The sequence below is a fragment of the Eschrichtius robustus genome, chromosome 3 (assembly GCF_028021215.1).
Source record: "Eschrichtius robustus isolate mEscRob2 chromosome 3, mEscRob2.pri, whole genome shotgun sequence".
Lineage (NCBI taxonomy): Eukaryota > Metazoa > Chordata > Mammalia > Artiodactyla > Eschrichtiidae > Eschrichtius > Eschrichtius robustus.
In genome coordinates, this window is record NC_090826.1 from 154640508 (window position 1) to 154664121 (window position 23614).

At 44.8% G+C, this 23614-nt stretch overlaps 1 long non-coding RNA gene across 1 annotated transcript; it reads left to right on the forward strand.

Annotated features, from left to right (window-relative positions):
* Positions 1-14531: 14531 nt before the first annotated feature.
* On the forward strand, positions 14532-23309 carry LOC137761534 (uncharacterized). The gene is made up of 3 exons (XR_011073428.1): positions 14532-14828; positions 14982-15150; positions 23077-23309. It is a non-coding gene; the product is annotated as an uncharacterized lncRNA (long non-coding RNA).
* The last annotated feature ends 305 nt before the right edge of the window (positions 23310-23614 follow it).

Below are 23614 nucleotides of genomic sequence, written 5' to 3' on the forward strand. Positions count from 1 at the left end.
AGTTCCCTACCTCATGCAGACTGTTGTCTGTGCCCCGGGCTGCCAGCAGCATCTCCTAAAGCCCAGTACCTCCCAGGCCTGGGGGAAATGCAAGGAAACAACAAGGAACCATTACCTAAGACCTCTGGCTTCTGGCAGTTGAGTGGGCTTGGCCACCAGGCAGAAGGAACCTTGAGTGCTGCTGGCAGGGCCTCTGGCAGCTCATGTAGTAACTGTGGCTCCAACTCGTCAACCAGGGCAAAGGAGCCCAGAGGCATGAACTCACTTCCACTTTAAGCCCTGGGATTCAGAGAGGTCACCTGGCCCCATTCATCTGGGGTCATTAGGGATGTGGCCTCAGGGGCAACAAGGCAGCTCCTCTAGAGGTTGGTGACCAGGCGCCTGCTAGATAGAACCCTGCATCCTCTGGGGCTTAGAGCAGGCGACGGATGGAGGAGAGCTGGGGCCCCTCTTGCTTGGCAGTGTAAGAAAGCAGTCTTCCTGGTGAGCTTACAGCACCCAAGACTGTTCTCTCCTCACCTCACACACACTGTCCTGTCCACCCAGCCTTACTGGGATCTTCATGCAAAGTAATAAACCCAGACCTAATGACCCTAACAGCAGAAGAAGCCTGGGTACCAACCCGGAGTGCCCAGAGCAGCAACAATTTGGCCACACTCCTTCCCCATGGTACACATCCAGCCCTACAGGCTTTGCGTCCCTCCTGGCCCCTGCCTCTCCAGGGACCCTCCCCGAGGAAAGCAGTACCCTTTAAATGCTTGGAGATCAGTGCGGGAGGCGCCAGGGGAGTGTGTGTGTCATTCACTAGCTAAAAGCAAATCCTGCCTTCACATTTGGCTGCAAGCGCCCACAGCCTCCCACTTGCTATTGTCTCTGGAGCCTGCCCTGCATTTCTGTGAGCCTTCTGTGGGCACTGCTATGTGTGAAGAGACTCAATGAGAATAGGAACTCATTGGATTTGCTGATAATTCCCTACTACCTGAGATGGGTAAATTAGGACATATTTGCCCACTGCAGAGGGATGGGTGCTCCACGTGGGAACTGTGTTCTCTGCAGAGCACCACCGCCTGTGGGCACATCAGTGTATGCATGATAACATATGCCCGCACAGTCTGGCAACAACACTGACCTGGGAGGCTGAATTGAACCATATGTAGTGGAGCATGGTTGCAGTGTGCTTTAGAGGAGAGTTAAGGCAAGCTGCCCTCATCTCTTCTCATTGCAGAGGAGTAAGCAAGCCAGTGGTCATATACACCAAAGGCTTCACACATTGCACACTTCCATATATACGTACATATTTTATTGAGATAAAAATACAATTAGCCATTTAAATGTACACTGCAGTGTCATTTAGTGCATTCACAATGTTATGCAGCTACCACCATTCTGGTTTCAAAAGATTTTGTCACCCTTGAGGAATGCCCCTCACCCAATAAGCAATCACTCCCCATTCTTCCCTCCCGCTCAGTCCCTGGCAACCACTAATCTAGTTTCTATCTCTATGGATTTGCCTATTCTGAATTTTTCATACAAATGAAATCATACAATGTGTGATTCTTTGACCTCTTTAAGTTAGCATAATGTCTTCAAGTTTCATCCAAAGTGTAGCATGTATCAGGACTCCATTCCTTTTTATGGCTGAATAATAATCTGTTGTATGTATATACCACAATTTGTTTATCCATTCATCCATTGATAAACATTTGGGTTGTTACAGCCTTTTGGCTATTGTGAATAGTGTTGCTATGAATATTTGTGAACAAGTATTTGTTTGAGTACCTGTTTTCAATTCTTTGAGGAATATACCTAGTAGTGGAATAGTGGGTCATATAGTTAAACATAATTTTATGTTTAACTTTTTGAGGAAATATATTTTTTATTTGATCCTCACAACACCCCTGTGAAGTAGACAGGGCAGATATTAGAGAGAATGCATATTAAGCATCTAGGTCATTCATTACCTACACATAATAAGTGCTCAATAAATTTTAAAATGTTATTATTATTATCAGATGCAGAAACTGAGGCTCAGAGAGTTCAAGTGACTTGCTCAAGCTACCTATAAATAATAGAATCTAAACTAAATCCACAGCTTCCAATTTTAGACCACAGAGCCAGTCTTCTTCCAACAGATTTCAGGAACTCAGGCCATGGCTTTTCCCCAGGAAACAAAAAACCCAATAGTGTGAATTTCCCCTTGGGCTCAGGGACCTGCCCTGCCCTAGTCCAAGGAGAAGAGACAGGAGAACTGAGCAGGGAGAGACCTCCCACTCTGCTCTCCCAACCTCTGCGCTGTCCTGCCTTCTCCCTGGGCCTCAGCTCTGCAACAGCAGCCTGACAGCAGGTGGAGAGTGACGCTGAGTGTAACTGACAGCTGGCTGGGCTGTCACTTCCCCTGAACTCCTGTTGTCCCTCCAGAGCCCCTGGTTTTCCTGCCTTTGGCCCATCTGCAGAAATATTTACAATGAACTTCCTCCTGGGGCAACCCAGGGCGGGTGTGTGACCCAGAGGCTCGCCCCGCACAGAGGATCCATCTGCTTGTCTCTTCTCATCTGGGAGCCCGCCTGAGCATTTCATGTCTGCATCAATGTTAACTCACCAGCACCTCAGAGGGACTTGACCAGTACCCTCACCTCAGAGGGCTGGGTCTGCAGCCCAGAGGAGTTAGGTGACTCTCCAGCAGCCAGGCAAGGGAAAGACAGCACAAATTCCTGGCAGGATCTTCCTGCTCAGCTCCCATTCTCTTACTCTGCCCTGCCCCATGAGACCAAGAACAGGAGCACAGACTTCTGGAGAAGAGAGGTGTCACAAACTCAGGCAGGAAAGATCCAAGAATCCATGTGGTTCACCCCTGCCTCTGGATGAGATTAGGCTGAAATCCTGTGGATCTAGCTGACCCCTGCAAGTACAGGAGAGGCATCTCGGATGGGATGGGGAGGAAGAAGTGGCAGCCAGGGGGTCCTGGGGGACTTTGTAATTTTTGTTTTGTTTCTTTAACTCGCCCATGATTGTTGCCCTTGGGCCTATCCTTCTGCTTTCCCCCACCCCTCTCTTCTTGTTAAAAGTCTGTGGTTTGACCGCTTCAAAAAGTGGCAGCCACTCCCAGATTTTATGGTTCTGAAATGTCAAGACCAGTTGCGAGTTTTGTTTTTCTCCTAAAGAGTAGGATGGGGAAGAGCCCTAGAGCATCCTAGCTTCAGAGAACTCCTGAGCCTTAGGGGAAAAAATTGACAGGTTTCTGTCTTTTCCTGTGGTCTCTGTTGATTCTTCTTCTTCTTCTTTTTTTTTTTAATATCTTTATTGGAGTATAATTGCTTTACAATGGTGTGTTAGTTTCTGCTTTATAACAAAGTGAATCATTTATACATATACATATGTTCCCATATCTCTTCCCTCCTGCATCTCCCTCCCTCCCACCCTCCCTATCCCACCCCTCTAGGTGGTCACGAAGCCCCGAGCTGATGTCGCTGTGCTATGCGGTTGCTTCCCACTAGCTATCTATTTTACGTTTGGTAGTGTATATATGTCCATGCCACTCTCTCACTTTGTCACATCTTACTCTGCTGATTCTTAATGATGCAAAGGTCAGAATGGAACAGAGAGGAATGGCCTGGCAGTGACTACCTTGGGCGGAAGGAAGGAGGAGTGATTGGCAGAGGGTGCCTGGGAGCTGGCAACGTCCTATTCCTTGACCTAGTGAGTGGTTATGTGGGTGTTGCTGACCTTGAGCTATACATTTGTGTTTTGTGCATCTTTTAAAAAAAAAATTTTATTTATTTATTTGGCTGAGTCAGGTCTTAGTTGCGGCATGCGGGATCTTTCGTTGCGGCACTCAGGCTTCTCTCCAGTTGTGGCATGAGGGCTCTAGAGCGCACGGGCTCACTAGTTGCAGCGTGTGGGCCCTCTAGTTGTGGCGTGTGGGATTTAGAGCACGCAGGCTTGGTTGCCCCGCGGCATGTGGGATAGAACCCACGTCCGTTGCATTGGAAGGCAGATTTTTAACCACTGGAACACCAGGGAAGTCCCCTGTTTTGTGCATCTTTATGTATGTGTATTGTTATATTTCACAACAAAAAAGCTTAAAGAAGAACAATCCTGGCTTACGAGTCAGAATATCTGGGTTCATCCTCGGCTCTTCCACTTATTTGTCATGAGATCATAGTATAGTCAACTTAATCTCTCTGGTCCTCAGTTTCCACATCTATAAAATGGGGTCAACAAACCTTAAAGCTCTCAGGGTGGCTGTGAGGGTTGAGTGAAAAACTTGTGTATTGTTGATACCCAGTAAACTATAAAGCGTGATTCACACTTAAAATATTATTTTATTTTATGGAGAGTCAGATAAGGGTGGAGATCAGCAGGAGAGCAGAGGCTGCTGATGGGAACTGCGCCAGCCAAGGAAAGGTCAGCAGCCATGCTTCGGGTTTGCAGGGAGGATGGAGGTATTAGTTTCCTAAGGCTGCCAGAACAAATTACCACAATCTGGGTGGCTTAAAACAACAGAAATTTATTCTTCCACAGTTCTAGAGCCTAGAAGTGTGAAATCAAGGTATTGGCAGGGCCACACTCCCTCTGAAGGCTCCAAGGAAGAGCCTTTCCTTGCCTCATCCTACCTTCTCCTGGCTCCCCGTAGATCTTGGATTTCTTTGGCTTGCAGCTGCGTCACTCCCATCTCTGCCTTCATCTTTACACCATCTTTTTCTTTGTGTGTCTCTGTATCCAAATCTCAGTCTCCTTTCTCTTATCAAGTTGGCCCATTGGATTTAGGGCCAACTTTAGTCCAATATGACTTCATCTTAACTTGACTACATCTGCAAAGACCCTATTTCCAAATAAGGTCATATTCGCAGGTACCAGGGATTAGGACTTCCACATATCCTCTTGGGGGACACAATTCAACCCATTGCAATGGAATTCTGGATGGAGAGATAGAGAAACTGGACTCAGGCCCCACTTCTACCACTTTGTGGACTTGGGCACTGGCTTCTTCAGCCTAAATGAGAAAATAAGTAGGAAATTAGAATTTGTTAAATGCCTGTAACATGGTGTAAGGGCATTGTGAGGTTGACAATATCCTTATTTTGCAGATAAAAAGATTGAGGCTGGGAAAGGGCATGGAAGTTACCCAATCCCACTGCTAGTAAGAAGGATCTTCTGGGATATGAGTGGGGAGGAAGTGCATGGTGACCCCTTCTGGTGCTCAAATTCAACAAGTCAAAGCCATGTGATTTTATAAAACACCAGAGGGTTTATTCCTGGTCCCCAAGTGAATCACAGGATAGGAAGTTAAAAAATAAACTGTAGTTGAACTCAGAACCCAGGACTTACACTGCCTTGTGGAAATGATTATGAGTGTAGACCCCTGAGAGAGGACGCACAGCTGTGTAATTCCCTCTGCTCAGTGGCCAGCTCAGCACAGAGTCCTGCATTGGTCATGTGATGTGGGCTGTAGAGGACAGGACAGATTCAAGTCTCTGCTCTGTCTGCAACTATAAAGGTCCACAGCTCCCACCCCAAAGTGCCCTGACCCCTGACTGGGCTATGGCATAGGTTCCTATCTTCGTTATAATGTTGCTGTTGGATTGTCTGTGGGTGGTTGGCCTGTCCATGTGTCCCCCTCAGACTGAGAGATCCCCAGAGACCATCTGGTAAGCATTCAGCACAGCTCACTGTTCAGGTACCTTTCAAATGTAAGCACTGTGCTAGGGATATAGACAAGGGTTGGTTTTCCCACTCCAAGGAATTGGCCCAATTTTCCGGCAGACATTCTCTCTTTCTAACCCACTGGCCAGCTCCTTCCCAGGGATCCAGCTCCCTAGCAGGTGAGGATTGATCTTCTTTTGCTCTGACCATTTTCTGGGGCCACAGATGCAGCTGCCAACACTTCTGGTCACAGCTCCAGGTGCAGAGGAAAGGAAAAAATGATGGTGTTTGCTCATTTAACAACTTTGAATAGAACCTTTCAGAAGGGCCTTTGGCTGGCTAGTGGTCTAGCAGCCAGCAGAAACTAATGCCAGGTATAGCAATAGCCTGCAGAAGTTGTCCCTTCCAGCCTCTCCCTTGGAATATGCCGGTCCCCTAGAGAAGACTAAAGATGTTCCAGTGTTTTCTCCCTACCTCTTGGGCTGCACTGGATGTGCCCAAAGGAACAGTGGCTGAAATCAGAATTCTAGAAGGCCCCTCGGATCAATGGCTCTCAAACTTGAATCTATCTCAGAATCACCTAGGGCAGTGGTTCTTAGAATTTTGTGTGCACCAGAATCACCTGAAGGGCTGTTAAAACACAGATTGCTGGGCCCCATCTCCAGAGTCTGTGGTACAGAGGGAGAATTTGCATTTATCAGAAGTTCTCAGGTGTTCATGATGCCACTGGTCTGTGACTACCCTTTAAGAATACTGGTATAGGACCAGAATCTCAGGCCCCAGTCCAGGAGATTCTTAGTGAGAATAAGGTAGGGCCCAGGCATCTGTATTTTTAACAAACTTGCAGGTGATTCTGAAGCACAAGGTTTAGGAAGTCAATGCCTTAGAGCTACATTGTAAGTCAGGGCTTAGGACTCCCAAAGACACACTCAAGGGATACTGAGGAAGTGGACTTTGAGTACAGTTAGGGCAAGGACAGTATCATATACATAGACATCTCTATATGTATTTGGCAGCAAGCAGCATGAAAGAGGTGTGAAATGAGAGTTTATTGCTGAGTGAAAGCTAGGACTTCCCCTGGGGTAAATGGAGATCACGCACTTTGTTTTTTTAATGAAGGAGACATTGAATAAAGCTAGTGGTCCTGGTTACATTCTGGGACTTTGCTCAGCCTGATTAGAGGATATTTCCCACTTTGGATTAAGAACCAGATAAGATTCTTGTATCTTCTTTCTCTACCAAATTCTCCTCTTCCTAAAATAGGTAGAATAATGTCAATATCCCTCTGAGATTAGGAGGGAATGGGAACTCCCATGCCAGGTCTGAAGAATTGGTAGTGACTCTCTGGAGCTCTGAGTCAAGGGGGGGCGGTTTAAGTCTGACCTCAGCAGAAAAAGTAGGAAAGAGTAATGTGATTGATTAACAGTGGCTACCACGGGTGCCTAGTGAGGATCTGCTGTCCCTGGGCAAGAGCAGGAGGGCTGGGTAGCTGGCAGCCCCTAGAGGCAGGGGTTTACCAGGCTGAGTCTTTACTATAATTCTGGTGGAGAGGCTGAGATCTTCAGGATGTGAGGAACTGGGCCTCAGGAGCGAGGAAGAAAGCTGGTTGTCAGAACTGGGGCCTGAGGTCAGAGGTGGATGAACAGGCAAGGGCTTGATGCACAAATCCAGGGCTCCAGCACCTTTAATCCCTCTTGCCCAGGTCCAGGACTGGAACACCAGACTGTGTTGGGGCCCCTGAAGGAGTGGGGACCAGGCGAGGTAGCCTGCTCCGGCAGCCTGGACTGACTCATTCTGGAAAGAAGACAAATTTGGGGCTCCTGAGTCCTGTTGGCAGTGCTGACCTCTCAGCCCTAACCTCATCCATCCAGGCTCTGCTGAGGGACTGGCCAGGCCTGGACAAGTCATTTGGAAGCATCTGAGATCAGAAGAAAAAGAAAATAGCCCATATCTGGGAGATGCATTAACTTTCCACCCTGTGTTCTGGCACCTGGTTTTCCACTGGGGAAATTCATGGGATGCCGCTGCCTCCTTCCTGACCTCTGTGGCCCTGGCTGGGCCTCCTGGCCTTGTTGCTTCCTCTCATCCTTCAGAAGATGACCGTGCATCCATTCAGGCAAAGCGTAACACCCAAGATCTCCCACCCCCCCACCCCCTCCAGCCTCCGGTACTTGTACAACCCCGGTTTCTGCTATGAGTCTGTGCACATTCCTATCTGAGGACAGAAGGGGTCGTGATGGGCTCACAATTAAGTCCTGGAACCGCAGTGTGGAGCCAGTTAGTATGCAAGGCCCAAACAAATGTTGTGTGGCAGCCTGCGGAGGAGCCAATCTGGCCCCAGGGTTTCTGGGCTCTGAGTAGAGCTGGCTGAGGAGAGGGAGCAATAGGAAGGTAGCCCCTTACATCCCACCTAACATAGCAAGACTGTGCAGAACAGCCCTGGACTGGCACCCAGACGTAAAAATCACCCCTAAGAGCATTGCCTCTGCCCAGGCTGGCTCCCTGAGAATTCCCTCATTTCTTCACCAGCAACCTGGGGCCTCTGTCAGTTTCCCTCTCCTCCTCACTGTGCCACCACCTACCCTCCCCCAGTACAGTCGGAAAGTGGCCTTTTCAGCTCCCCTTCTCTGGCTCCCTCCCACCCTCCAAACCACAAGCACACAAGTACACAGGTCTTTCTGTTTAAAGATGTCTCTATGTGGAAACAGACAGGAGGTAACAGAATTGTAGAAAATATCCCCAAAGGTTTTATAAATTTTTTCTACCAGGAAAGAATTTCTACTGGGCAGTGGCTGACTCACAGTGACACAGCAGGCCAGTGATGCTTGGGGACACATCTGCTCCTCTTAACAGGGTTATATAGTCCATGCAATCAGGGACAATGCACGGTCCTCAATGATCCACAGGGTCTAGTGGTGCCTGCACAGAGTAGGTCCCTCATTCATTTTTTTTCAACAACGCTTATTGAGAATCCTTAAGTGCCAAGCATAGGGACTACATTGATAAACAGGACTGTGGAGTCCCTGCTTTTAAGGAACACATGGCTGAAGAAAGAGATGAACATATATCATTGCAAAAGAAGATGTCATCATAAGCCCTGTCAGGGTGGAGAGTTACTAATTCTTTTCCAGAGAGCCTTGAAGGATCAGGAGGATCTTGTCAGGTGTTGATGCAGAGAAAGGACATGGCAGACAAAGGGAGCAGTCTTGACCATTCCTCAGACGCATGGATGGGCCAGCAGGAAGTTATTACCAGAGTGGTCAAACTGAATGGGGAGGCCGTTCTTTCTCAGCACCCCCTCTCTGACCCCTTTGTTTGTCCTCCTCTTATTAGTGTGGCAGGGATTAGTGACAGGTGGGGAAGATGGAGCTCAATGGTCTTTCCATCTTCCTCCCAGCTCTTCTCTAGACTCCTTCTCCCCTTTCAACCCCCCCACCTATTAAACAAGGAGAGGGGGCCAGTTAGGGTAGGGCAACTGTATGGTATAGTGGCTCAGAGCAGAGACTTTGGAGTAAGACTGTCTGAGATCAAATTTAAGTTTTCCTACTTACTAGCTATGTGATCTTAGGACAACCCCCTCTACGTGTCAGTTTCCTAATCTATAAAATGGAGATAATAGTAGTGCCTACTTCAGAGGGTTACTGTGAGAAGGAAATAACATGTAAAGCACTTAGAAATAGTACCTGCCACATGGAGAGTAGCTATAAGTGCTAGCAATCATTACTACTCCCACCTCTATTACTATTGTTACAGGATTCTAAGTTATGATATCTCAGGGTCTCTTTGGAGTACCTCTCATTCCAGATTCCATAGAACTGATACCCTTAAACCAGTAATCCCCAAACTTTTGTGTGCATCTGTATTACCTGAAGAGCTATTGGTGCAGTCACGGGGGTCTCTATCTCAGGAGATTCTAATTCAGTGGTTCTGTGTTGGAGCCCAGGAATTTGTAATTTTATCAATCTCTCTGGGTGTTTCTGATGAACACCAAGGACTGTGAACTTTGCAGAGGCTGATTGTTTCCTCTTTCGGGTTTAGAGACTGGGCATTCTTGTTCTATTGCGCCTGACCCTCAGGGCTGGATTAACTGGGTACTTTGTTACCTTAGAGAAGCATACCTGGGGAGGAGAGTCGAATGTATTTGCATCTTGTTAGCAATCAGGAAGGGATACAGACAATCTGAACAAAGGGTTTATTTGTTGTAGCACTTAGGAGCGAGGGTAGGACTTCCAGGGACCCAAGCCTGAGAGACCTTGATTAAATGTGAAGGAGGGATGGTGCAGCAAGGTCTAGGTTACAAAAGGAAAGTCTTTTCTTGTCCAGGGGTCCAGGAGAAGAAGAAGAGGACCCGGGGATGCTAAGGTGGGGCAGAGCGGAGGTATAGACCAGCCCTAAGCCAGGGAAGCTGAGATGCAGATCCTGGGAGGGACGAGCAGTCCTTCCACTGACTTCTTGTGTCCCCTGGCCAGCTATCTCCTTTTTCCTCTTTGCAACTTCAACATTTTGACACCGTATTGCTCCTGTGTTTCCTCCCGTTTCCTGTTGAGAGGAGGATCTTGCCTCTTTGTGGAGGAAGGCCAGAGAAGACCTTCAAGAAATACCAGGCCCTAGAAAGAAACAGCATACATTGATTCAAATGTTAGCTGAGGAGAAGCAGCTGCCTTTCATATCTGCACCAACAAATGTTAAGCAAATCAATCATCCTTCAAGGCTGCTTCTCAGGGGAGGAAAAGGAAGGGAATTATGATCTAAGGCCAGGAGTCTTAGTTGACTTTGGTGCATTTCAATGGGGAGAAAACTTTTAGTTAAAAGCTGTTTTAGTGCTGATCCAAAGGGAAATTGAGCCAAGTGAACTACAAAGTAATTTCTGACCTTGGAAAAATGGAAGGCAAAATCCAGCTCCCCCTAAGCACCCCCTCGCCAGGCCTAGAGAGAACACTGAGTTGATTATTGCTATGCCTGCAGGTTATGTTCACTCCAGTAAGATAGTATTTAAATGTATAGTGTTTACCAAGCTGTGGCTTCAGAGGTAGCATGAGAGGTCTAGAAGGGGTTGAGGGGCCTTCACAGTGGTGAGTTCCATGACTGCTTCCAACTCTGCTCAGCTCCAGCTCCCTCTCAGCCAGAGGCTGCCACTAGGGAACAGCAGTGATGCTTTCACTTCTTCGGGGCCTTTCATGAAGGAGAGCTGCTAAGGGCTTAGGCCCTGGAACTCCCTCAAATATGTATGCCTGTCATTTCTGGTAATGTCTATTTCATATCTGTCATTCCACTTCAAAAATTTTTTAAACATTTCATATATCATGACTTCATATTCTGTATCTGATAATTTCAATACCTGAAGCTCTTGTTGGGAGGCAGGGGGCTACATTTGTTGTGGTGGTTTATTTCTTGTGTGTTTACTGATCTTTGATGGCGAGCTCATATTTGATTTTTATTTCTGAAAAACCTAGAGAACTAAAATGAAGATTCTTTTCTCAGTGAGAATTTGCATTTGCTTTTGACGGAAGCTAGGACCACTACGGACCACAGAAAGCTTTATACCCTAGTGGATCCTTGGCTAAACTTCAGGGTCTTGGGTTCAGCTCCTCCACTTTGCTGATGGCCCAAGGCTTAGTCTCCTAAAAGCAGCCCTGATATCAGCATTTATCCTCTGGGCAACCCTCACCTTTTACTTATGCTTAACCATTCACAGTACTGGTTTTAGTTCATGGTTTATAAGGCCTTTTTTCGTCCTTGTAGAATTGTTTATTACAAGTCTGGCACTGAAATAACTGTTATATTTTGTATAGGATCTAGTTGTTTTGTAACAGAAATCTTCAGAATTTTTAGTCCATCAAACTGCTGCATTATGAAGTCAAGATTTAAATTTGTATCCTGTCTCTGACATGTGCTAGCTGCATGGAACTTAACCTTTTGAGTCTCAATTTGACTCTCTGTGAAAAGATGTGTAAAAATACCTCGCAGTTGTTCCCATCCATTTCCCACTGCCACACACTGCAAATTGTAATGGATGACATTCACATGAATGACACACCAGATGTTTATAATACCTAAAACAATTTTGCAGGGAAGTAAAGCACTACAATAGTCTGTATTTGTTACAACTATTAATGTATGTGAGATGTAGTTACTACAAGCACAGATAAGATAAATCTCGTGTTATGTGAAATTTGCCTACCTTTACTAATTTTTCCCCCCACCCAAAATGGCATTTTGCAACAGAAATCAGCGAAAGACTTATTATGTGATAACCTTGATTCTGTTTTAATTCTAACACAATATAAAAAATGTAAATAATTTGAAAACTTTGGTATTCTAAGAGGTCTTTGTATAGCGAGGAGCTCATTCAAGCTGCTTTAGGGCATAGGCAGGCTGGTGGCTGCTTTGAAACCAGAAGGCTGTTGGGACTCGGCCACTTCTCTCTCCCTGTGCATATGCCTTCTTTTCCTTATAGCCTCTGTTCACTCCCAGTTTTGCTTCCTCAAAACCTCATCTTGCACACAACTTTCATGGCCTTTCCGTTCTCTATATCTTTCCACCTCAACATCCACTGTTAACTACCTCCTCCTTCCAATAGTTTCAACCTTGGATTTCTGAAAGCAACCATCTGAGGGTCCTGGTTAATCTTCTAGCCAGGGCCGGCTAGTCTGTGAATTGGCTGCCACTGGGTCACCTTTGCCCCAGTCAGCTGTATCTAAGAAGACAGACTCACAAAGTTACAGGGGCATTGGGCAGGGCAGTTTTCCTTAGAAGAAGTCTGTGGGTACGGTAAGCTTTCACTGAAGAAACACTTTACAGCTCTAGGGGAAACAAGGCAAAGGGTTTGTTACACCAGTGTGTCAGAACATGGTGATTATAACAAGCAAGGAGCACAGCAGCTGTTACACACACAGTGCTAAATATGTGAGTGTTCTTCCTGCCAGAAACTTTCCAACCCCAAACTTGTGAGGGCAGGTGGCTTCCTGAGGTTCTATTCCAGCTTTGGGTTTTCATGGAATGAACACATGCATCTGAAAGTATTCCTGGTAGTTGGGCCTTTGATGGACACCCGTTTTAGCCCTAACCCTCCAGGTGTCAGCAATAAGAAGAGGCACTGACTTCTCTGAAGTGACGCAGAGCCCTAGAGCAGAGTTGGCAGGACTAGGACAGTCTAATGGTTGACTGGGTGGACTCTGGAGCCAGACCACCTGGTGTGAATCCTGAATCCATCATTTACTAGCTACATGACCTTAGCCAAGTGTCTTTACCTCTTTGTGTCTCTTTTTCCTCATATGTTAAGTAAGGGTAATAATTATCTTTAAACGGTTGTGGCAGAGATTAAATGAGTTGACACACACAAAGCCCTCATGGCACCATAACGGTACCCAATAAACATAAGTTATTGTATTATTAAAACTTCCAGAGGTCATCCTGATGATTGTATGCCCCTCCATGATCCTACTTCTAATTCACCTCAGAGAACTATGAGTCGTCTCCTCTTAGAATCACCTGGAAGAGAATTCACAAACACTTCAGAAAGGCCTTATTATATCCCACGGCCCATAAAGAAGTAGAGACATTTCCCCCTGCTCATTCTGCTACAACACAATCTCATGTCTTTTTCGTGTCTCCTTGTCCTCAGAAGGAAGAAGGGCATGGCCCCTGGCCCCTTGTCTATGTGCTAAAGGGATCCACAGCTAGACACCAGCCCTTTCCCTTTGAACAGTGGTAAGAGGGCCACGATGTTTTAGAGGCAGATGGCAGCAGCTGGAGAGAGGGGAAGGGAAGCTTGGTATGTCCAAACTTGCCCCTTCAGGGGCCCTGGTCTCTCATCTTTCCTCTTACAACATTCCTTCTAAAGAATTTTTAGCTTAAACTTAACGATGAAATCCTGTCCCTGGATGAAATCAACCATCCTTATCATGACAGAAAAATGCAAATATCTGGTATTTTTCCATTACACATAGAGGAAACATAGGGAGTCTTAAAAAAGAAACGTTTGGGTGTTTTAATCCTTTCTTCAAAATGTTTCATTCCTCTCCTTTTAGAAGATAATGACGTTCTCCAAGCATTTCAACCAGGTTTGTGAAAGTCTCACTCCTGCTCACACGAATCACATCTGCATATGCAAAAATACAGACAGAGGAACACACAAACGTGATTTTATATGCGTTCAAACACACAGGTATCTACAAAATGGCACTCACACATGCCTGTCTACACACACACCACACACACACACATGTACCTGCAAACATTCAGGTTCACAATAGATGGCTACACTACACCCTAACACATACATATGAACAAATAGAAACTAGTAAATAGAGCCATTTCTGCAGTGTTGTTGCCATATACAAGCATACTTCATTTTATTGTGCTTAACTTTATTGCATTTGCAGATATTGCATTTTTCACAAATTGAAGGTTTGAGGCAACCCTGCACTGAGCAAGTCTATCAGCACCATTTTTCCAACAGCATTTGCTCACTTCATGTCTCTGTGTCACATTCTGGTAATTCTCTCAATATTTCAAACTTTTTCATTATTACTATATTTGTTATGATGATGTGTGATCAGTGGTCTTTGATGTGACTGCTACTACTCACTAAAGCCTCAGATGATGCTTAGCATTTTTTTAGCAATAAAGTATTTTTTAATTGAGGTATGTACTTTTTTAGACCAATGCTATTGCACACTTAATAGACTACACTATAGTGTAAGCATAACTTTTATATGCACTGGGAAACCAAAAAATTTGTGTGACTCACTTTATTGTGATATTCATTTTATTGCAGTGGTCTGGAACCCAGCCTGCACTATCTCCAAGGTCTGCCTGTACTGACACGGAGTGCATATACACATGCATCTTTGCTGTGGCTAATTCACTACCAGGTTTGGGGATAGGAAAGAGAATTGCATCTTTTCAGGGAGGATCAGAAATCTAGCTGAATTCCTAAACCTGCTGGGTTCCCCATCTCCTCCTTCTGTCCTTGGCTCTCAAGGGAAATGACTGAGTTTTGAACGGAACTGGGGCTGGAGGATTATTCCAACTCAGAATAGTGGATCCTTGAACATGGGCCCTTGAGAGAGTCCAATGGAGTCTATGTCCACTATGAAAAGAGAAATGAATAACTCCACCACTGAAAACAAGTGTCCAGAAAACAGCAAGTTTATCCTGTACTAGAGCCAAGGAGCAACCAGGTGCCAATTACATCCCTGGGGGAAGGGCAGGGCAATGCAAGCACAGACTGTGCCCTGTTGTAGGAGAGAGACCGGAGGCAGGAAGGGAGGAAAATCTGAATCTATAAGCTTTCTTTTTATATAAACCAGACTCATAAGTTTTCTTTATTTCAGCTGGAACTCACATCACAGCTGCCCTGTTTACTTACCTACCCGCTGCATTCCTTAGAACCAGTTTTTTTCCTGTTCAAATGGAAACCAGGCAGAATTGGGAAAATATTTCTTCAGCCAGCTCCTCAGCATTGCTGTCTGAGGGAGACCATCTGACCCAGATGCCCTTCAAGTAAGTAAATACAGTTTGGCCCTCTCCCTGAGCAGAGGAGAGTGTACGAAAAAGGCAGAGAAAACGTTGGGTTCCAGAGGTGGGCTGATGCTGGGGTTGTTCTATACTGACTTCCCTCAGGTCCGTGGAGTCCAGTGGTGTGCTGGTAAATGTTTAACAACCAATTCTTGGGGCCGGGCGGGGGGCTGATTCGTAGTGCCTGCTGATTTCCATGGCCTATTTGGAACTACCAAAAGTGAAGTCCCTGAACATGGAGTTGGGAAGAGATGTGCACTGGCACTCCATTTCGTAATATCTCTACCATCTGATACAATAGATGTACGTAACCTCCAGAACGTAAGTAATTATAAAACGCAGTAAGATAATTAGTGAGTGATGAGTGTTGAGTATTTATTACCTTTGTTTTTGTTTTCTTTTGTTTTCGTTTTTTGGTTTCTTGGTTTTTTTGGCCGAGCCACACAGCTTGGGGAATCTAAGTTCCCTGACCAGAGATCAAACTTGGGTCCTGGCAATGAAAGAGCCAAGTCTTAACCACTGGACCGCCAGGGAATTCCCACCTTTGTTTTTAATATGATGTAATTGTCAGTTTTTATAATTTAATTTCAAATGATGTAGAATGCCTTTAACAACCCGCTCACAAAGTTCTGGAAAATTGAACAGTTAGTTCTTGCAGGCCAGTGTGGGCTGCCTTTAGGGCACCACCGCTGGGATCACTCTGTTACTTAGAGTCAGGGAATAAATGCATTGGTGTTAAAACCACTCCCACTAGAAGCAAAGGCCACATCACCGGGGGAGAGGTTTAGAGTGGGTTCCATTTCCTTAAGGAGGTTCGGTCTTCAGAAGACAGAACAGACAACTGCTTGGGGGAGAACAGAGGTTGAAAAACACCATGTGGGTTTTTTGTTGTTGTTCTACCCACTATGAGTGTTTGACACATGGGTCAGGGGGTTCCACCTTACCCAGGCAGCTCCTAATTGTATGTGCTTCCACTTACGTAGTTGAGATAGCTTGATAACTTCTAGTTTTATTCCCTTAAGATCCATGTGCTCTAAGGATAGCTCTCTGGCTGGAGTTCCCCAGCATTATCTGGGTCTCAGACCTTTGCCATTTTAGCTGGAGGATCCTGGAGGTGTCTGTGGCTATGTGCTTTTCCTTGTTACTTCCTGGACCCCACCTATAGGAGTTGGGATGCTACTTGTCTCCCAAAACTCTCTTGTGGGAAAACTTCATGCATAAGAGAGACAACATTTTACTCAGCTGGGGTCAAGGGAGGCTACACATCTGCCCCAGCCTCTGATCTTCTGAAAAATTGCTGAGCTTTATCCAAAGTACTCAGGTCCAGAAGTGGCAGTATAAGGAAAAAAGAGTATAAGGATTGAAACTTGAGGAGAATAATCTTATTAGTAGGGTTATAGGGCCAAGAACTGAGGTAGATTTTTTGCTGAAGGATGTACAAAATGTGCCAGGGGCAGAAGGTCAGACAGCAGACAGCTGCCTCAGAAGTGTTTAAAGTGTGGAGAGGTGGGAGTGAACAATGGTAATAGGTTTGGGTCTTCCATTTTAGGGTTGTCTCTGGTGGCCGCCTGCCGGCACAGTCAGTCTCACAGTTCTTCACACTCATCAGCATCTTAGCTACATTGGCCCTGAAATTTAATGACCCTCATTCCCCTCCTGTCTTCATGTCCCTCCTAACCCAGGGGGGATTCTATGGTCCTTCAGTGTAATCACCCCTTGTGTATGTCTTTGTCTTTCTCCAACATGCTTTAATGAGGTTCAGTACTGCCTGGAGATCCAGCTATACTTCCCTAGTAAATTCACTCCCCAATTCCCGACTGCAGTGGATGTATAGCCCCTGCTCCTATTGAGGCAGGTCCCTCTCCAAACGTTGGGCTGATCCCATCTCCCCCTGTCTACTAAAGACCTTTGTCCTGCAGTTCTCCCCCCTCTCTCCTGAAACATCAATTATTTCCTCTCTACTTGATCAAAACTCTAAATTTCTTATAAAACTCTCTCTCTCTTTCTCTCAGTACTTCTTCCTCTGCTTCAGGACAGAAGCTGCAGAGGGCAGAAGGGATGGTGATCAGCTTATATTCTATGTCCCCACCTTGTGCATCTCCTCATTTTCCCCTCTCTCACTAGGCTGCCTCGTTCTCCAAGGCCGTTGCTCAAGGAGAGAGAGGAGATGCAAGGAGCAGGCAATTCTTACTTGACTGGTACTGTTTAGCATAGTGCTGATATCTTCTGGCCTTAGTGGATGTTTAAAGCTGACTTTCTTCACTTGGGTCTAACATATGTTTCTTGGTGATGCCCCTGTTGTGGTCCTTTGATGGCAGCTTCCTTGATACAAACCATGCCTTTCCTCTGGCTGCCCATTTACCATTCCTCCCTTAGCTCATGGGTATCTTTTGGTCTACACCACACATACTCTTGTTGGGGCTCCAAAGTTCTTCTGGGAAGTCATCATGGGCAGGGTCTCTACATAAAGTCACAGATCACCATCCTTATTCCAGGCTCCTATCAGCATTTTGGTCCTACTATCATGAGAGCACAGCTGCTTCCCAACACAGCCTTCTCTACTCCACTATGCCAAGGCACTAGCCAGTCACAATCTCTTTATTACCTTTACAGGCACGGGCCCAGCACCAGTCTATTATGTCTATTATATTCTTCAAGTGATCCCTTAAGACCTAATCACCTTGTTTGATGTGAAGGGCAAGCTTCTCCTCCCCACCTCCAAAACACTTCTATAACTTTCTCCAAAAAAATCAAATCACCTCCCCTTCAACTTCAATCACAACCCTTTAATACCCTTAAGGTTGTTGATGTGCTTAGAATTGCAAAATGGGTTTTAAGATATCTCCTTTGCAAATCCTGTATAGATGGTTTAGCACCTCACTCTGGAATGTGGAGTCACTTTGCACCCATGGCTTTGTGCAAAGCCTTTGGGCTCTCAGTCAAGACAGAGGGAGAAAGAATTGTATTTTAGCGTCTCGTTACACAATATCCATATCTGTCTGTAACTAAATCCACATGATGTCGCATTATATAAAGCTCGCCGGTTGACAAAGAAAAGACAACACAAACTGAGTAGTGAGAGTAACTGTAAAGTCTCTGACTTTGTCTGCTCGGGCTGCTATAACAACAGAACACTGCAGCCTGGGGTGGCTTGTAGCAACAGATTTTATTTCTCAGTTGTGGAGGCTGGGAAGTCGGAGATCAGGGTGCTGGCAGATTCGATGTATAGTGAGAGCCCACTTCCTGGTTCAGAGATAACAACCTTCTCACTGTGTCTTCACAAGGCAGAAGAGGTGAGGGAGTTCTCTGGGGTCTCTTTTAAAAAGACAGTAATCTCGTTCATGAGGGTTCCACTATCATGACCTTCTTATCTCAGGCCCCACCTCCTAACACCATCGCATTGAGAGTCAGGATTTCAACATATGCATTTGTGGGGATACAAACATTCAGTCTGTAGCAGCCATTTTCATGGTGGACCACCAGAGCAAAGGGGCATGGACACCCTCCAATTTCTGTTTCTCCTGAGATCTGGCCATTAATCTCTTCCTGGGTTCCTCCATACATTTATTGAGGCAACTTGAATGGGCCTCTTTTCCTTGCCTTCAAAAGCCCATCCAGGGAACTTTCCAAAACTAGATTTGCTTCTCATCAAATACTTCTCTGTAGGACTGCTCCCCCAGCAACCCCTGATTTCATCTCATTCAGTCCTGCCCTCCAAAGCCAGGCCAGGGGACAACCAGGGAGGCATCAAACACAGGAGCTAAAACCTGAAACCAACAACAACGCAGCAACTTTTCAGGGCTCCAACAGGCTGGTTGGAACCTCTTTGCCTAGTATTTCCTGATTACTTGATAGGAAACCACTATCTCCAAGTGACACTCAAGGGCAGGGGCAGGAACCTTCTGGAGGGTGGTGAAACAAGAGGAGCATGTCTTCCCCCAGGCTGTCCTCCCAGAAGGCTTTCCTAAAATGCATTTCATTTCCTGAGTTAGAGTAGATACTAAGTTCTTTCTTGGGACAAGTGTTAGTTTCTCCTTGCAGGCCAGAAAGATGCTGCTTGTTCCTCAGACCCTTTTCTACTTTTTATATTTTCTTCTTTTTCCTCCTCTCTTTGGTGGCATTAACCCCTGACTCTACTCAATGGTCTTTAGCAGTTTTTGTCTTTTCTAGTCTTCTTCTTGATGGGAAAGTATTTTCCCTGCCTGTCTATATCTAGCTTTTTTGTTCTTGATGGTTTACTATGGACATTTATCCTTTTATTATCTTTTCCCTGTTGTGTTTTTGTTCCTTTGAAGGTCTTAGCTTTTATTTGCCTTTACTTTTCATACATATGTTTACTTTTTGTACATAATTTTACTTTGTTTCCTTGTAAAATATTTAACTTTTATTTAAAACATTCTTAAATACCTAATTTTAAAAATAATAATTCTTAAGGTTTGGTTTATTTATTTATTTATTTTTTTCTGTTTTATCCTTTTCCAACTTCTGTTCCTGGCTTTAAATTTTTTATTTTAATTTTCATCTCTTCCTCTGTTTTTTAAATTTATGTTTAGTTTTATGATTTGTTTCTATCATAGCCTGCAAGAGGGGTGGGTGCAGGAATGATAGCAACTGGAAGACGCCACACAATGCAAGGGGATGATGGGCCACCTTCCTCCTGTCCTTCGGAGCTACTCTGCAGGCACCCTCAGAGGCTCCTGAAATGACTCCCCATCGCTCAGGACAAATGTAATTGACATTTGTCCTGCTTTGGGGCAGCCCAGCATCTTTTGAGTACTCTTTTGTGGCATCTTTAAGGTATCAGCTTTCTTCTTCACACTTGTCACCACAGTGCTATAAAACCCAGGATGCTCTCCACTGGGGCACCACATCCATGTTCCAGGCAGGAGGAAGGAGGGAGGGGTTGAGTCTGTGGGAAGGAAACACAAGTTTCTCCATGAATTCCCTATACTCTTCTGCTTATGTCTCATTGGCTAGAACTGTGCATCCCTAGCTCTGAGGGAGTCTGGGGTAGTGAGAATAATATAGAACTCTCTAACTTTGTCAAAGCCTTTACTTTTTTTTTTTCTTAAAATAATCTCAAATTTAGAGAAAAGTTGCAAGTATGGTATAAAAACCTCTTTTCCCTGAACTGCTGAGAGTAAGTTGCCAACTGATGCCTCAGCACCCCTGAAAAATTTAATGTGTGTTTCCTACAAAAAAGGGATATTCTCCTACATATTGTATAACTACAACACAACCATGGAAATCAGAAAATTGACATTGGTGTAGTACCACCTTTTAATCCCTAGATATCGTTAATGTTTTGCTATTTGTCCCAAGAATCGCCTTTATACCAAAAGTATCCCTTTTGGAATCACATGTTGCATTTAGTTGCTGCTTCTCTTTAGTCTCTTCCATCTGAACCAATTCCTCAGTTTTTCCCTGACTTTCATGACTTTGACTCTTTCGAAGATTACAGGCTAATTATTTTGTAGATGTCCCTCATTGCTTCCTCCTGATTATTTTCAGGTTATGCATCTTTAGCAGGAATATCACAGGAGTGACCTGTGTTTTTTTCATTGCACCCTAATAGGTGAGGCTTGATATCAGTTTATCCCGTTACTGAAGAGGCTTTCATTACTTACGTTGGTGTCTGCTGGGCTTCTCCACTATGACATTTTTCTTTTTTCCTCTGTAACTAAAAAGTATTTTATAGGCAGTGCTTTGAAACTACTTAGATATCCCATTCTTCATCAAACATTTAATTAATTTAGACCAGGAGTCAACAAACTCTTTGTGTAAAGGGCCAGAGATACTACTATCTAGTAAATATTTTCAGATTTGCAGGCCAGGAAGCCAAGTTGAGGATATTATGAGAGGAAAAAAATTTTTCCAGAACATTTTCACGGATGAAATTAAAAATATAATTATTGAGTACAATTTTTTTTGTAGTGCAGATCTCCTAATGAGAATAGAATTCTTTTGGGGGTGGGGGAAAGATTAGACTTAACTGGGGTTCAAGGTCAGTGTTCCCAACTATCAAATTGATTGCAAATGTTCCTCTGCAAAAATCATTCTGAGCCTGTGGGCCATACAGAAACAGACAGAGGGTTGGATTTGGTCCACAGGGCATCGTCTGCTAACTGATGGGCTTGTCTTTTACTCAATAGGTTACATTCTGTTGCTAACATGAATTTTGATGTTGAAATTTTCTCTGAGTTGACTGGTACAAGCTCCTTCAAGCTGGCCTCTGTGTCCTTTTGCCACATCCCCATCATACTTTGAGCACTTCCTTGCCTTTGGCACAAGGTGTTCTAGGCTCCTTTTGCATGTTCTCTGCCCCAGCCTTGAAAGCAACCATATCTTCACAGAGCCCTAGTGTCTTTCAGCGCGGAGTGATACTCAGAAGCTGAGCTCTGGGTGCCAGGGATGCTCATTGCTCCTGGGGTGTTACTCTTCCCAGGCCCTCTCAGGGGGCAGAGCTAGGATATACATGTGTGTTTACCAATGCCTCCAATTCCAATCTAATACCACAGGGGTGTTTCTACTCTTTCTCCCTTTCCACACTTGCAACTTCTTTTTCTGACAGAGAGAAACCTGGCTCCTCCTATAATTAAAATACTTTGTCATTTAATCAATGCCCCCTGTAAGTAACCACCTTCCCATTCCCGTTCCCAACCCTGCCCCTTACTGATGCTCTCTTCATCTTGCTCAGGCTCTGATAACCTTCTCTGGGCCACACTTGTGTGTGGAGGTCAGGTCATCATGCCCAGGCTCTGACTCCCATGGCAAGCTGCCCTTTTACTTGGAACCTCTACTCACCTGTTTGGGCTGACAGCCCAGGATGGATGCTACCTTTTCACTGTTCACATCATGAATGTCTTCCTCACACCCCTCCCCTTGGACTCCAACACCTTTTCTGGGCTATCCCCACATGGATACCCTTCTCACTTTGCTTGGGCGCTGACCCCCCACATCAGCATTCCCCCTACTTGTGTGGATGCCTTGCTACTCTGCTCTGGCTCTGACACCACATGCCAGATCGCTCCTCTCCATGGATGCCTACCTTGCTCTGCCTTACCTAACAGCTTCAGGACTGAATTGATCAGGAAGCGGAAGGAGTAAGACTGCTTTTAAAAGTCTTTACATAGTTACTGAGATTTTTTTTTGAGATATAATAATAGCTAATGCTCATGGTGCTTACTGGGTGCTGGGCATTGTTCTAAACACTGTATACTGAACTCAGGTAATTCTCACAGCCTCTACAGGGGGTTGTATAATTATAATCTCTAGATCATAAATAAGGAAACTGAGGCACAGAGAGGTTTAGTGACTTGTCCAAGGTCACTCATCTTATAAGTGGCGGAACCAGGACTCAGGCAAATAAGTTCACCACACACCACAAGCAAAACTCTTCAGATACAGTTAAGCTCCACAGTGAACTGTCCCTGTTTTCATTCCTTTTCTTGTGTTTCCCAGAGAAAACACTACAGTCATTTGGTGTAAGTTATTCCTATGCATATATTTGTACTTTCATTATACATATAGTATAACTTTGCATGCTTTTAAATTTTATGAATATTATACTGAATGCATTACTTTGCAAATTTCTTTTTTTTTTCTATCTACTTCATGATTTTAAGATTTATCCTTATTGCAATGCATAGCTTTAGTTCATTCCTTGAAATTGCTATATAATATGTTGTATGAATATACCACAATTTATTTATCCAAATACCGTGGGTGGACAATTTAGGTTGTTCACAATTTTCCACTATTAAAAGCATTGCTGGAATTTCCCTGGTGGCACAGTGGTTAAGAATCCACCTGCCAATGCAGGGGACACGGGTTCAAGCCCTGGTCTGGGAAGATTCCACATGCCGGGGAGCAACTAAGCCATGCGCTACAGCTACTGAGTCTGCTCTCTAGAGCCCGTGAGCCACAACTACTGAGCCCACATGCTGCAACTACTGAAGCCCACATGCCTAGAGCCCATGTTCCCCAACAAGAGAAGCCACCGCAATGACAAGCCTGCACACCGCAACGGAGTAGCCCCCGCTCGCCGCAACTAGAGAAAGCCTGCGCACAGCAACAAAGACCCAACGCAGCCAAAAATAAATAAATAAATAAATAAACAAAAATAAAAGCATTATTGAAATAAACATTTTTGTCTTTTTATGCAATTGTGCAAGTTTCTTTAGAATATGTGCTTAGCAGTGGAATAAGCTATGTGCATCTTCAACTATGCCTAAGTATTTTTCCAAAATGGTTTTACTAGTTTACATTCCAACTAGGGGTGACTGAGTTCACGTTTTTTCACTTCCTTGCCAGTGTCTAGTATTGTCAGACTTCTAAAATTTTTCTAGTCTGATGGGTGTAAATATTCTTATTAATTTTCTAATTTACATGTCCCTGATTACTAGTGAAGTTGAGACAATTTTCATAAATATACAGAATTTGGGCTTTT